We start from the raw sequence: 16,720 nt of genomic DNA on the forward strand, positions 1-16,720 counted from the left end.
CAAGGAGGCTCCAGGCTGCTGCAGGCCTGTGGGCGGAGCCACATGGAGGCTCCAGGCTGCTGCAGGCCTGTGTGGGCGGAGACACAAGGAGGCTCCAGGCTGCTGCAGGCCTGTGTGGGCGGAGCCACAAGGAGTCCAGGTCGCTCGTTAAACCTCTTTAGCCCCACATGATTTTTGAGGTTTCTGCTAGAAATGACATACACAAACTAAAAAGGGTGTAGCTCTGCAACCACAACAGCTATCTGAATAATGTTGGTGTTATAATAAAGGCAACACATGTGAGCTTTTGTTCAGATGTGTAAATATTTGTATATATGTTACTGGTTAAGAGTAAATAAAGATGACACTTCGATGAAAATAGAAGTTTCAGGTTCGATTAGGAAAAAAACCACTTCTAGGATGAATATCTCCTGGATGGATGCACAACAAAGGCCTCAAATCACCCAGATAATAACACAACGTGTGAACAGAATCTCTGCAAAGTATGTCAAATAAAGTAAAACAATAGTTGGAGAGTTTTTAGTAAAGATAGTTTAGGTGAGGTCTCTAAAATGTGCACATTGGAGCACCATCTGTGCCATTTGACTTTTCTCATGGACCAAACCATTTATTTCACTTTCACTTTTACTTTTGGTGTTCAATACATCCAAATACATCATTCTGTGGCTTTAAAACAGTAAACCAAAGATAAAAAATGATCAAACAAAGTGCACGCGCGCGTGCGTGCTGCGCGTTAAATACCTGTATAATCTCCACGTGACCTGAGTGTCGCCGTCATCTCATCGAGCTGCAGCGAGAAGCTTCTGATTCATATCGTCTGAAGAGCTTCGCAGATGAAAGATTAACATTTTGGAAATGATCCAAAGACGCGAGGAGCAGGTCTGAGAGTTAAACCCCGTGACACGGAGATTTTTTTAGTCTATTTAGAACTTCTGATTCATTCTAATTTTACTGTAACTGAATACAGTTATTTACAGTTCTGAGTGGTTAGTCACAGTTATTAAAGGAGAGGATCTGCACATCAGTGACTCCTCACGTTGGTTTGTATACTGACACTTTCTTTTATTTTAAATGTCATAACTTGTTTGACACAAGGCCAGGGGGCGTGTCCGACCACCTGGAGAGTAAATAATCATGTTGTAGTTGTAGTTGTTTTTTACAATGCAATGCTAATAGTCTTATTACTGCCTAATAGTCTTATTATTGCCCAATAGTCTTATTATTGACTAATAGTCTTATTATTGCCTAATAGTCTTATTATTATCTAATAGTCTTATTACTGCCGAATAGCCTTATTACTGCCTAATAGTCTTATTATTGTCTAATAGTCTTATTATTGTCTAATAGTCTTATTATTGCCTAATAGTCTTATTACTGCCGAATAGCCTTATTACTGCCTAATAGTCTTATTATTGTCTAATAGTCTTATTATTGTCTAATAGTCTTATTATTGCCTAATAGTCTTATTACTGCCTAATAGTCTTATTATTGTCTAATAGTCTTATTACTGCCTAATAGTCTTATTATTGTCTAATAGTCTTATTACTGCCTAATAGTCTTATTATTGCCGTTTTTACGACAATAATAAGACAATTATTATTGTTATTTCACAAGTTTCAAAAAGTGCCCCCAATTTCTTTTTGAATGCCCCTGATTTCAGTCCGTGGTGTAAAAACTGATCCGAAAAAACATTTCCATCCCGACCGTTGTCTCTGTCACGCGTCATGAACCAGCATCAAGGTACAAGTTTGCTTAAACGAGTTGGAGGAGAAATTAGAGGGTTCTGTGTGTGTGTGTGTGTGTGTGTGTGAGAGAGTGTGTGTGTCTGTGTGTGTGTGTGTGTGGGGGGGGGTAGTTTGGGTTTAATCAGCCGCTTGGTGAGGCGCACTTCCTCGCTGCTCTTCTCTTCCTGTGTGAAGGAGATTACTGAAGAGCCTTCTGCACATGCTAATGTGGCTAATGCTAATCACAGCATGGCAAGTTTTAATTGGCGCGACGACGAAGACGAAGATGAATAGGAAGGCCGCCGGAAGGAAGGAATCCGAGAGTCGGAGGACGTTTTATATGCAGAGATAGAGAGAGAGAAACTGAAGAAGAAGAAGAAGAAGAAGGAGAAGAAGGAGAAGAAGGAGAAGAAGAAGAAGAAGGAGAAGAAGAAGGAGTAAGAGGAGAAGAAGGAGAAGAAGAAGAAGAAGGAGTAAGAGGAGAAGAAGGAGAAGGAGAAGAAGAAGGAGAAGAAGAAGGAGGAGTAAGAGGAGAAGAAGGAGAAGAAGAAGAAGAAGGAGGAGTAAGAGGAGGAGAAGGAGAAGGAGTAGAAGAAGAAGAAGAAGGAGAAGAAGAAGGAGGAGTAAGAGGAGAAGAAGAAGAAGAAGAAGGCGGCAAGAAAGAAGCGGACCTCCTCCTCTTCCTCCTCCTCCTCCTCCTCTGATGTAAACAAACAAACAGCTCTCCCAATTAATTGTTAGGACTGACAAGAAAAATAAGAAAGTGTCATCTGGTTGAAACTCAGTCAGCCAATTAAACCTCGTCATATTTACCGCAAGAAGAAGAAGAAGAAGAAGAAGAAGAAGAAGAAGAAGAAGAAGTGTAAATGACTTCCTCCGTGACACGGAGAGCGTTGGGAAAATCGTCTTTGACGGACCGCGGCGGCCATTGTTTTGTCTTCCGTTTCTCCAATTATCCTCCGTCACGTTTCTCCACGGGGATAATTCACACACACACACACACACACACACACCTGCCTGGATGTGCACACCGCCCGCCTTTAATGAGCTGCCGGTGTTTCCGCTCTAATTTGAGTCGGTACACAAATCAGGGTTCTGCAGCCGGCCATGACGGAGGAGACGAAGACCCAGAGACGAAGACTGTGTTCCTCTGCTTCCTCCTCTGCAGCTTCCTGGTGCTGGAGGTGACCTCCAACCATGTTGGTACAAATAATTATCTTTTCCCTCCGGGGGGGGGGGGGGGGGGGGTCAATGACAGCGACCTTCCCCTCTGCACGCGCTCCGTCCTCAAAGTCGGATAATAAATTGGCTCACCGACCGGCTGTGTTATTTATTTCCCGGCTGCATCGGAGGGGAGGCCATTACCGTTTTATTTTATGGAGAGGAGGTTCGTTCACATTGCCGTGACCCCGAAGACCCGGAGAGGAGAGAGGAAAGAGGGGGGGGGGGACAGGACAGAAGAGAACCCGATGAGGAGCGACTGAATTCATATCCAATTCATGCTATTATTGAACAACGTGCCAACCTCAGTGTCTCCTCGTCAGGAATGAGATTTTTTTTTTCTCCCTCTGGCAAAGAATCTGAAGATTTAAAAACACAAAGAATCCTGATGCAGGACGCTGCAGAACATCTGCCTCCTCCGACCACGTTCACCTTCTTCTACGTGTATATTTGGATATGCAGAAGAACGCAGAACGCTGCATTATTATCATCAGCATCATGTGGAGGACAGGTTGACTGCAACGCCGTCATCCCGCTTCATGGATCCATTGCTGTACATCTGTGAAAGGGGGTTTACGTTGGGGTTGAGCTTGAATGTGGGCGTGGTCTAAGGGGGCGTGGTCTAAGGGGTGGAGGGTTGCAGCTGCTGTGATCCCATCGGAACCTTTGAAACTTGGTTATTTCAGCTTTGTTATTTTCTGTTTTTGTATATGCTAATCATAGTAGTGGGAGAGTTGCATTGTGGGTAAATATGGAAGGTATCAAGCTTTATTCCTTCTACTTCTTTCATTTCATTTAATTCCAATACCTCATCGTTATGTATGCTGTATCATGTGCATTCATTTTTGGATCAAATGTGTCATGACTCCTCAAGACTCAAGACTCACAACCGTACTTCAGACCAATATCAGCATATTTTGGGGTTTTTAGTCTCATGTTTTGAGGAATCTTTTGGAGGGCCGCGGTTTGAAGTCGGGAAGTGAAACTGAGCTTCAGCGAGACTCTGACTTCTAATTCAGCGTCAGCTTTAATTTGAGATGTAATAATGTGTGATGGAGGGATGAGGCGCTCTAATAAGGCGTCCCGTCACCTCACCGCTCGCTGTCACGTCGCCTCACCGTCCTTGTCAGGCTCAGGAGCGCTCAGACAAACCCCGTCGGACACATCGCTAAGAAATCCGGTTTAAATCCATCAGATATCTAAAATCCATTATTACAACCACAGAAACTGTGTTTCTCTTTCACATCAACGTTTAAGAAATCCGTCTCCGGCTCCTAGCATCCTCCATCTCGTTTGAGGTCATCCAGACAATTTGGTGTTTTCCATGAAAACTCACTTGTATTTATCAAATGAATATAAAATAAAGTCAAGACATTGACGAGGTTATAAATAATGATTTTTGGAGTAAATATTAATGTAGTTCTTTTTGTATCTCAAAGGAAGGCCAGTTTTTATAGCTTCTCTCACCAGCATTACTGTTTTAAGCTGCGCTCACATCAAAAGGGTTGCAAGGGTTTTCTACCCCTCCGTTTGTCTTCTAAGGCGATAACACAATGTACCATCTGAACACTGGAGATGGGCCTCTACACACCTCTGTAGAGACTTCATTAAACACCAGAGAATAGTCATTTACACATTAACTTTGTACAGAAAGTATTTATGATTCATTTAATGTGATCTTCATTGGAAAAAATAAGGACATTTCTATGTGACCCCAAACTCTTGAACGGTAGTGTATGTATTTTGGTGCTATGTGATGGGGAACAAGGCTTTAGGCCCCGGATTAGAGCCGATAGTTGCCATGGTGACCCCGAGGCGTAAGACGCTGACTGGCTTTTGAACTGGACTCTAACCTGTCAGTCGATGAGCGTCTGTCCGTCAGGCTGGTTTAAAAGAAAAGATAGGGGGTGTTTGAGGGATTATATTCCTGCCTTTCAACACATATTGGCCCTATAATCTCCCGCCTCTCTCGGGCCGTTCTCAGCAGGATGAGGTGTCGTTCAGGGCGGCGGGCAGATGGAGAGAGGGATGCTGGAGGACTCCAGGAGTAAATATGTAAGAGATGAGAGAGAGATGAGATATATACTTTATTAATCCGCAAGGGGAAATTAGTTCTCTGCATTTAACCCATCCTTAGTTAATAAGGAGCAGTGGGCTGCAGTGATGCGCCTGGGATTCAGTGCCTTGCTCAAGGACACTTCGACTTGCAACAACTAATGGGGAGAGCCGGGATCGAACCGACAACCTTGGGGTTGCAGGACGACCCCCTTACCCCACTGAGCTACAGCCGCCCATGTAAATCACTTCAGGCGCCGAGGAGGAGCCTTCCTCGCCAACATGTCCAACAGCCGACGCACTGCCGACTGTCTGCTGCCGGGGACTCATTATGCAGAGAAATGTTTTCCTCATCGACACGCAGCACAGACGCTGGTTTGGATTCATGTGCAAAAAAACAACAACCTGTAGTTTAAAAAACATTTCAAAATGCATATTTCATCGGGTTGTGAATAACCAGCCAGACGAGACCATTCCGCTGTTTGACTTTGACGTTGACGTATCGTTGCGTTAAGTTTGCCCTTTGGCCACCAGGAGAGGGATTACGCCACCAGTCAGGGTGTATTTGTTTGTGCAAATCATCCCTTGATAGGCCTCTCCCCCTCCCAACAGAACGAGCCCCCCCCCCCCCCTACCAACAGAACGAGCCCCTCCCAACAGAACAACCCCCAACAGAAGGAGGCCCTGCAGTCCACACGTAGCCGGCATGTCGATGATAATAATGCCATTTTCATGATTCTCCATGCAGTAAATCCAGAATTAATATCCACATGTAGACGATGTGGAGTAAATGTGGGTTGGATGTGTGTTGGATGAGGCAGATGTTCTGCACGAGGCATTGGGATCACATTCTTTAGTATTTAAAATCTTTGGATTGAGGGGAGGCAGGAAAATCCAAAAAATGCTAAATTCTTACATCTGTGGAATAAAGTTTGAGTCTTCCACAGAAGTATGAACAGAAGAGACTCGAGCATCAGTCCTTAGCGTTTACTCTGAGCCTCGTGCCGTCCTCAGATCTGATGCTTCCCTAAAACTGTCCTCGGAGTCAAAAAAGAAAGAAAGATGCTGAGACAAAGCCATTCTATCCCCCTGCGAGGGCTTCTGCTGAGCCCTGAGTTTAAATTGAATGCCCCCAAAAAATACCCGTTTAATTATGTGGCTGCCGGAGAGGAGAGGCTTTCATGTGTTTCCCACATGAATCAAAGCGAGTGCGATAACCAATTCTCTCATCGATAGGCAACTAAAGGGGGGAGTAGGGAGGAGGGAGGAGAGAGGAGAGAGGAGAGAGGAGGGAGTGATAGGAAGCCACTGAAACGAGCTTGCATGCCAGAGACATTAATTCTATTTCTTATAATTGGGTAGAATATGGCCCTGATCAACCCCCTGATTCCCTGCTAGATAACATTAATTAGTGGACAAATTAAAGTGTCCGTATCTTTGCCCAGGATCCTTCTGAGGCTGCCGGATGTCTCCGTTCCTATTGGCTTACGCTCACGGTGTGGTCAAAGACAGTTACACCACACCGGGACCGGGCTGATGAAGCTGTATTGTAAAGAACATTTCATCTCAATGTTGTAATGCCGAATAATTTTTGACGAAAAATACCGTTTATTAGTTTTTAATTGAGAGATGTGTGCTGAATGGAAGCGTGTGGCAGCAGACGTATGACCCATGTGATCATGAGAACTGCTGGCCTGGATATAGAACCTCTCCATGAGGCTGACTTCACAAGGCAGGAGGAGTAAATTAAACTTCATCGCGGGGGCCTCGGCACTTCAGAGAATCATTGATTATTTATGTTTACGAGACAACATGTCACACTACGAAGGGTTCTTATTTCCCAGGTGGTCTCGAGACGTTGAAATTACAGCGACACAAAGACTTTCATGTCGATGTCAAATTTCATGACAATGCGGTGAATAATTGTCGAGACATTTCACTCAAAACCACAAAGTAAAAACCAAAGTTATTAGAATTCATTGTCTGGGAGCCTCTAACTATTCACTGACACGTAGCTGAAGTCCATTGACTGATTGAGAATGACTATTAGCCACTATTAGCTGAGTAAAAACTAATAGTGGCTAATAGTCATTCTTTAAAGGCCCACTTTTGTCATATTGTGGTTATAATCATTTAATGTATGGTGATAGCAGGAGTTTTTAACTGCAGTGAAAATGAATATATATTTCATTATTTTAAGGCTAAATGCTAAAAAAGAATGTATTGAAGCAGAATATTTATAAAAACTAGACTATTAGAAAATTAGATAAAAACATGAAAAAAAATACGTATTTGACTTATGGACTGGATATTTTCATATTTTCTCAAACGATAACAATAATTCAAATAGCAAAGTTATGAATGAGGCTTCGAAGCTTCAAACTATTGGGTAAAACCCTGATATTAACCCAAGTAGCTCTAAATCCATGAAAGTTTGGTTCATAGATATCTACATGCGTCGTTTGTACCATAATTATACTGTTCTTTTGATTAAAGCAAAATTGTCAGTAGGGGAATTTTTTACGTCGCCCAACCCCGAAGACGGAGCAGCTCCCCCGGCTGCTTCTTAACATAATTAAGGAAAGATATGAGCCATTTCCAGAGCCACGGCAACAGAAACACCAATCTTCTGGGTTTTTTGGGGCAATGTGCTGATGTTGGTGAAACATGAAAAACCCTCTTTAATAATTTTTTCTTTGTCGTCCGCAAATGTGCAAAAATTGCACGATGGTGCTTTCCTGAAGTCGTTATAATTTGAGAGATCATCAATATGCTGTGTTGCTTGTCCTTTGAGGTTGTTGCTGTTAGAAGGTCGTGAAGGTTACGCCAAGAAAAAAAAGTCGACAAGAGGCAATCCAAAGTTTGCTCAGAAGATCATATCTCATAACCTCAGAGTAATGTGACCTGACAGAACAAGAGATTCTGACTCCCCGAGCTCGCCCTCTCACTCCGAGAACAGCGCCCAACCCCCGTTAACTCCATGTGTCCTCATCAGTTCTCACTGGGGACGCGCCGGCTACTGGAACGTCACTGGGAATGACGCTCACACTGGAAAGGACGAGCCTCGGAAACGGCCGCCTGATTGCCCTCTGCCAGAACGCTCTCGACCTACGAGACGCCGACGCTCCGTGACCTTGATGGCGACCTTCACGGAGAAGCGTCTCTCGCTCGGCTCAGAATCCCCCGCCTGCTGCTGCTGCTCGGGATTTCTGATCCGTGTTGGTCTGATGTGGCATTAGGGAGTGAGTGTGCAGAGGGAGACATGAGCTGGAGCACCACAGATGTGCATTGAGGTGGAAAATAGCACCGAGAGCTAAAGAGCAGAAACGTTGCCGAAGGAACTTGTGAGGCCGCATTTATTTTTATTTTATTTCTTACTGCTGATAAGGAAATGTGTCACACTTAATGTGTAACAAAAATAGTTAAAATGCAATATTCACACTCTCTGTTAAAGCCTAATGTTATCATTTAGATAGGCTGTCAAATAGTATATACCTACTCACAAAAAAGCCAGCGCGAGAGGTTTAGTGACGTTGGGAATATTCAGTTGTTGAGCTAAACAAAGGCTAAAAGCATAGGCTAAATGTGTAACGGCATATGCTAACGGCTAGAGCTTGAATGGGTAGGGTAAAGGCGTTGGCTAAAGGCGGAGGCTAAAGGCTAAAGGCTTTCCATCTGCCCGATGGATTATCGAGGTCTGGATCGTGGAATATGCTTACTACCAACTATTCATACACTCTGTCATATTCATTGATTGTGTTGTTACTGTGTTTTAATTTGTGTATAATGATTTCTTCTGTACACATGGCATCTATTACACCTGTCCATCCTGGAGAGGGATCATTTGTAAAGAATATATATATTATAGCTTAGCATAGCCTAGTGTATTGTGCATAAATGTTATGTGTAAAGTGGAAAAACACTGGACGAGAGTTAGAAACATCAGCAGGGCATTCCGGCGCCTGAACTGATCAAAGAAGATAACAGTGACACACTAAAGAACTTTATGCACCAACGCTCACCCTAGATTTGAATAGAACAAAGCAACACTCATGCTCACATGAACAGGAGAGCCACAGAGACAACTACTGAGTGCAGATAAGATAAGGAAAGGTCCAGCTTTGACAATTAATATCCGGATTCAACCACAGCCCTCTCTGACACACACACATACACACACACACACACACACACCGACACTGGCCCTTTGTAAATATCCTGGGAACGACCTTCTAGAAACAGTTCGTCCCACCTCGGAAGAGATAAGATTATCTTAGGAAACTCCCCAGCTCAGTCAAGGAAGCTACATGTGAATTCCATCTTCCTTTCTCACACTTTCACAACATATGCTCTCATTGGCTGGCCACAAGAACCAATGAAGGAGCGACAACGATGGAAGCAGAGGAACAAGACCCAATGAGAAAACACCGCCCTCTTTACTCCTGACCAATCAGAACTGTCCCTGTTGATTATTTCAATGGCCGTGCGAGCTCTGCTCAGCATCCTTTCTGCAGCGCTGGGGCCATTGGTGACAGCTCTGGATTGGGGTCCATGCGCATGATTGTCTATTTGTATCTTGATTTTGAATAAACGCTTTATAGAGTTAAAGTAAAAGTCTACTGCTGTTTTTCCCAGTGAGTGCCGTCCAGGTGGTGTGTCGCTGTCCAAATCCAACAAATGGTAGCAGAGGATGGTTGTGAAAACCGGTCCAGAGACCTGAGGAGGACAGCACCCGAGACCCCCGGACGGACCACTGCTTTCAAAGCCCGCTCCGAGAAACTGATCAAACCTGCAGGTGTCGAAATAAGGTAAGACTGAACCTGTTTATTTCAAATCAGTCAAATTGAACACTCTAAATTTGATCAGGAGTATTGGAAGTGAGTATTGAAACTGCCAAATTTTTGACTTGATTTAAATAAATCAAATAAAGCGTAAAAACAGAGATCACAATACAGTTTGACAGAAAGACCTCAGGGAGGCATAAAAGACTCAACAGAGAGCCGGTCAGGGGCCCGCATTTAAAGACTCCACAGAGAGCCGGTCAGGGGCCGAAGACGGGTCAGGGGCCCGCATTTAAAGACTCTACAGAGAGCCGGTCAGGGGCCGAAGACGGGTCAGGGGCCCGCATTTAAAGACTCTACAGAGAGCCGGTCAGGGGCCGAAGACGGGTCAGGGGCCCGCATTTAAAGACTCTACAGAGAGCCGGTCAGGGGCCGAAGACGGGTCAGGGGCCCGCATTTAAAGTCTCTACAGAGAGCCGGTCAGGGGCCGAAGACGGGTCAGGGGCCCGCATTAAAAGACTCTACAGAGAGCCAGTCAGGGACTGAAGACCTCAAGGAGGCATTAAAAGACTCTACAAAGAGCCAGTCAGGGACTGAAGACCTCAGGGAGGCACGTAGAAAGACTTCATAGGAAGCCGGCCAGGGGCCGAAGCCGGGTCAGGGACCTGCATCAGAACACATGTGTATGCATAAACTGTGAATGAATGTTGAATACCGGTGGTGAATACATGTTATCAAAGTGGAATCAACAGAGCAAAGTCGAAACCTTACGGTGTCAACGTAAGCTCTGGTCTGTTGAATTGCACGAGTGATAAATGAGGATTTATTGTTCTGAAAGGCACGTTGCCGAGTAAAGAACACATTGTAGGGCAATTATGTACTATGTTTAAAGAGCAGTTACGAGTTTGAGATTGAGGAGGATACTGAGAAACAACGAGGAAACTCCGCTTAACAAGAGCAGAAACGTAAACACACGAGGGGGAGACCAGTAACAGAGCTGCTGCGCGGCCCCGCGGAAAGCACGTGCCTTCACAGAACAGCAGCCCCTCCCCTCCCCACTTAGCTGCGCGAGCCGTTCTTCACCCTGCAGGCACTCAGAGCGAGACAATAACAGAGCAGGACAGAGCAAGAACAGTGACGGAAGAATTCCTTTTGAAGATAACTATTAATTAGTAGAGTGTGCGACCATCTTTTACTTTTTGAAATGATGCTTTAAAGAAATGCATTGTTTAACCAAACTTTTAATTTTTCTTTAAATTAACTGATCAATTGCCTGGCTAGCTCAGTCGGTAGAGAATGAGACTTCTAATTCAAAGGTTGTAGGTTATTCAGTTTTAAATTGATCCCCTTTATTATTTTATATTTTATATTTTTATTATAATTTTTCCTCAGTCTCTCTTAAAGATTTGACCCCTTTCAAGCATAACTGCAGTTTTTTCAGCCACAAGGCACCTCTCTTAGCAGTTCAGATAAAAATAATAAAAGAAAAAACTGAGAAAAAGGTTGATGTTTCTAAGATAATGATGATGCCACCATTTGATGGTGAGGGAGGAGCAGCCTATTTAGGTAGAATCAGAGAGTTGTAGAACGACAAACTAGGGAAGATTTCCTTGAAGATAGCATGACTGAACAGTTTTTAGGTTATCAATAGAATCATCTGTGACTGTGACCATACAGACTGAACTGAAAGGGATAGTAGGACTAAAGTACATGAACTTCTATGACTTGGAAGCTCAGGTCAGACGCCATATAGATACAAATAAACAAGAGCAGGGAAAAGATGAACCTGACCAAAGCAGAAGTAAATGGCACAAGCCACGGTGCAGCAGACTGCAGCACAACTACATGGACCTTAAGTCCTGTATAGTCCGTATCCAGCCCCTCCTCCAAATCCATAAGCACTGATCTATCAACAGCCACAGCAAGCCACGTTTGCACCGCTTCAAGCTTAGTTCCCTCAAACCTTATGTTCCGCAACAGGCGGGTCAGCAGCCCATAAATGGGGCCCAACAACAGAGAGAGAATATGCATAAAAGAAGCCCGTTCAGGAGTAAGAGGGGTAACAACTGGGGCGACGGAGGCTTTAGACGATCATTAATAACTGTTTTTATTATAGTCAGGCTGGAAATTGGGCTAATTTTTGTCCTTATCCACCACAGGGTTAGCAATCTCAGTCAGGACCGCTTCAGTGCTCCCATAATGTCAACCCCGCCATAACAAGCACCCAACACACAGCCACAAGGCAACAGTGATCCACGGCACCAGGCCCGGACCAGAGACACAACATTAGGAGTGCCCAGATCCAACAGCTGACAGCGAACTGTATCCACTGAACAGAAATGTGCCACACCCACTAGTCACCCAATGATTCAACTGGAGACTAAAGAGACACTGAACAGGAAGCAAAGCGTCCGGTGGGACAGAGTAGATGATGATGACATCACACCTCTGCATGACAACATCCAGCAGTGGAGACTTTGGTTCAAAGTCCTGCATCCCTACTCGCCACCAGGGGACCAAAAACATTGTGCCCTCAACTACACCTTGATACAAAATGAGATCTGAGATCCTGAGGGACTGCCTGTAACACGAGATTGAGGTTCATGAAAACCCAACTGTGGAGGCTTGGAGATCTATGCAGAGAAGCAAGGAGTAGCAGCGGCTGTTGAATGAACACCAGAGCTGCAGATTGTATGCAGTCGTTGACACCGCAGCTCCACATCACAGTGTTTGTCCAGAGTGGAGGCACAGAGAAGAACAATGGTGGAAGCAGAGGTTGAGGCTACGGACTGGGTGCGCACACAATGAACACTTGCATTACTCCACATTTGAGAACATGTACAGAACTGCACACACATCGGAGGTCCAGTTAGTATTAGAGACACATGCTTAGCCACACACATAGTAGAGAGAACACTGATCATGGGGACACTGACAACATGCTTAACTTATTTCCAGACACTTTTAGGACTGAAGGGTGAACTGATGTGTGACTGATTCCGATAGCTCCCGTTGAGATAGAGTTAAAACCGTGTACGATTCCTATTTAATCGTCACCAACATCCCTTAAGGATGGAACAAACTGTAGATATTTCTAAAACAATAGAATGGTTGTTATAAGCAGGTGTACTGGAGAGGACGAGGGCTCCCTGGAATACATTAATTAATTAATTTCCTAAACTTGGAAAATGGGCCTTGATTTGGGGCCAATAAATGAATTTGTAACCCGTTCTTTACTAATTATGCCGACTTATTATGACATTCCTAACCCAAGCACAATGATGACGCTATGAGTTCAGACAAGACATGGTTCTCCTGCATTCATTTGACAGACGCATGCATTTTTATTTTATTTCTCTCCTTTCTTCAAGAGGTTGACTGTTTGTTAAGATTATTATTATTGAAAAGGACGGATTTAGGAATTCCATCCTATTTCAAAAGAGGGATAGAAGCACACAACAATCTATGTTGACGCCAGAATAGGCAGAAGAGGGCCAGACAAGTACAGACTAATAGATCAGATAGCAGTAGGTTTAGAATCAGTGACTCAAACGAGAACCATAAAAATATTTTTTTGAAATCATAATATGCTTGATAAATGAAAAGATGTAATCTTATTTGTGTTCCTTCCATAGTTGTGGTGATAGTAGATGGGGTTCAACGTCGTCGGATTCGAAGAAGAGCCGCCACTCCTGTACACATAACTTGCTAGTGTTTGACCACATCCCATATAGTGCACACATGCACACACTCAAGGTATAGAGTTACAAGACGCATCAGGTCCGACAACGGAACACATTTTAACAACAAACTGCTGGGGAAAGTTGATATGCACTGGGCATAACCCACAAGTTTGGGTCCATATATCACCCTCAGTCTCAAGGATTGGTTGAGAGAGCCAAATCAAATTATTAAAAGGAAAATGTGCGAAGGCGCTTCCACTAGGTATTGATGACCATGAGATCATTACCAGGGGGGAAGACGTCACCAAGTGAGTTGTTAACAGGAAGAAGTATGCCAGAGCCACCCAGAGATGGAGGTCATATGCCACCTCTGGATGTCTGTAAAATTGAAATGTCAGAATACATAAAAGCTCTAATTTCTCTCTCACCAAAGCTCTCTCAAACCAGGTTGTTCGAGCCCAGACGAGCGATCAGGAGGCAGCAGAGCCAAACAAAGTAGAAGTAGGTGACTGGGTCAGGGTCAGCGTTCACAAGAGAAAGTGGATTGAGCCTAGGTGGACTGGTCTGTACGAAGTGGAGGAGGTTACTTCACACATGGTCCAGGTCAAGGGTAAGGCAGAGGCACCTTGACACCACCTGACACATTGTGCCCCAGCCACCTGTCCAACAAGGACATTGACAGAAACACAATCAGATCTAAAAATGTTGATGCCACAGAGGTCGTTCCGTAGGTGTTTCAGGGAGCCTGATAGCCCAGCTAGAAGGTCCCCCCGCAAACCACTATAGTAACAGTTGGGAGTCAGACAAAATATTCTAATAGTGATGGGACTAACCCTTGAGATTATCGTAGGATTAGTCATGTGAGGTTTAGAGAAGAACCTGCCAAAAAAGACATTATAATAGAAAAGATTAGGGAGAATATTGTTTTTAATGAATGTTGCATGAGAGCGACTGTATGTTGATATTATAAATTGACGAAGCCAGTTGAATTACGTGAAGTGACTTACAATAACAATGACAGGACTTTTATTGTGAAAATGACTTTGGAAAAGAAGTCATTGAAGAACACTATTGTCACGAGGGTACGCTGGCGCACGCTGGCTGCCGCTCCTCTTGACACTTTGTTATCGCTTGTATGATTTATGTGACTTTTTATAGCTATTTTATTCAACCGCCTCTCGTGTTGGAAGACACTAGGAATACGGCGGACTTTTGATTGATCAGTGAAACTGAGAGCCTACCTGCTCTACTGGAGTCCCTTTTTGTTTTGTTTTGTTTTTGTGATGATTATTGGTGTGCTTTTTGAACTGTTGGCATCTGGGAGAGGTGACGTTGCCCTGGCTGGAGCTGGGGTTGGACGGGGTGTGGTCGTTGCAAGACGGCGCGGTTTGTTTTGTGCTCCGTTTTTGACATCAGTGCTGGCAATGATTTCCTACGCCGCCCCGCAGCTGCGGCGTTTTCGCAGCTTAATGGTTCCATCCGACAAGGGGTTTATAGCCCGCTGTCAAGAGTGTGGGGTTCTGAGGAGCAGACCTCGCTATATCCACAGAGGTTCGCGCCGTGGTCTCAACGTGGAATCAGGAAGCAAAACCAACCTGGGAGTCATCGTCGGAAACATCGCGAGACTACCCAACACTAGGCTCAATAGAAAACACGGAGTGGATCGCAGTGTATTACGGAGCTTGCAGAGACTTCCACCCCCTGCTCTGTCTCCTGCCATCATTGAGCTGCTAAACACTCAATCCCTCACAAACAAATCCCTCCTCATATACGACCACATTCTGGACAAAGGGCTTGACTTCATGTGCCTAACAGAGACCTGGCATAAACCAGGGGACTACTCTGTGCTTAATGAAGCATGTCCCCCTGGCTATAGCTACATGGAGAAAGCCCGCAGCTCTGGTCGTGGTGGTGGACTAGCCATCATGCACCGGGCTGAACTAAAACTGTCCCCTCTGCCAATGCCTGATCTTTCTTCTATGGAATGCATTGCCTTCAAATGCAAATCTCCTTACTCCATGACAGTGCTTCTCATATACCGTCCTCCAAAACCAAACCCATCTTTTCTACCGGAGATAAGTGATCTCCTCACCTCACTCTGCACTATGTCAACTAATATAGTCATTGTTGGTGATTTAAATATCCATGTCGACAACCCCTCCTGTCAGTTTGCAGCAGATTTCCTGGGTGTGCTTGAGGGTCTTGGCCTGCAGCAGCATGTTGAGGTTCCTACGCACACCAAGGGGCACACTCTGGATCTGGTTATCACTGACTCTGCTTCCATCAGTAACATACAGGTTTATGATCTCGGTGTGTCCGACCACAACGTGGTCTCAGTGGCCTTGACTTTTATGCTACCTACCATTAGTCCTAAGCGTCAAATGTCTTTTCGGAACTGGAAGAACATTGACCCAGCCACTATGACCATGGATCTCCAGCTCATCACCTGCCCAGCCTCTGCATCAATGGATGAATTAGTGGAGCACTATAATACATCCTTGAGCAGTGTTTTTGACCATGCCCCTGTCAAATCACGTGAGGTCAACTTCTCACGCTCCGCTCCCTGGTTCACTCATGAGCTGCGGAAAATAAAAACAGCTGGGCGTGCCATAGAACGACGCTACAGACACTCTGGGCTCACTGTCCATAAACTGGACTTCCGTGAGCATCAAAGGGCCTACTCCAACTCCCTTAAGGATGCTCGCTCACGGTTCTATTCCAGCGTAATCAATAAAAACCCTGGAAACTCTAAACAGCTTTTTTCTACAATAAATCATCTCCTGAAGCCACAATCATCCTCTTCAACTGAGGCTACAGAGGAGCGATGCAACAGCTTCATTGACTTCTTCAGAACAAAGGTCAACAACATCCGCTCTACGATGGCCAGCTCTCCAACTCGGCTTCCCTCTGACACCAACATCTTATCTGCGAGTGTGCTGTCTCCTCTCGATCTCGCTGAGGTTCAGGAGAGCCATGTTGAGAAAATCCTCAGAAATATGAAATCCTGTACCTGTACCCTGGACCCCATTCCCACTGCTCTGCTCAAGTCACATATCCCCACTCTCAGTCCTTTCATCACCAAAGTTGTTAACCTTTCCCTTCGCTCTGGCTGTGTCCCTCCTGTGCTCAAGGTTGCTGTCATCCGTCCCATTCTGAAGAAGCCCACCCTGGACCCGGAGGTTCGAGCCAACTACAGGCCTATCTCCAACCTTGCCTTCCTGTCCAAGGTGTTGGAGAAGGTAGTTGCTTCTCAACT

Source organism: Pseudoliparis swirei, chromosome 7 (genome assembly GCF_029220125.1).
Source record: "Pseudoliparis swirei isolate HS2019 ecotype Mariana Trench chromosome 7, NWPU_hadal_v1, whole genome shotgun sequence".
NCBI lineage: Eukaryota > Metazoa > Chordata > Actinopteri > Perciformes > Liparidae > Pseudoliparis > Pseudoliparis swirei.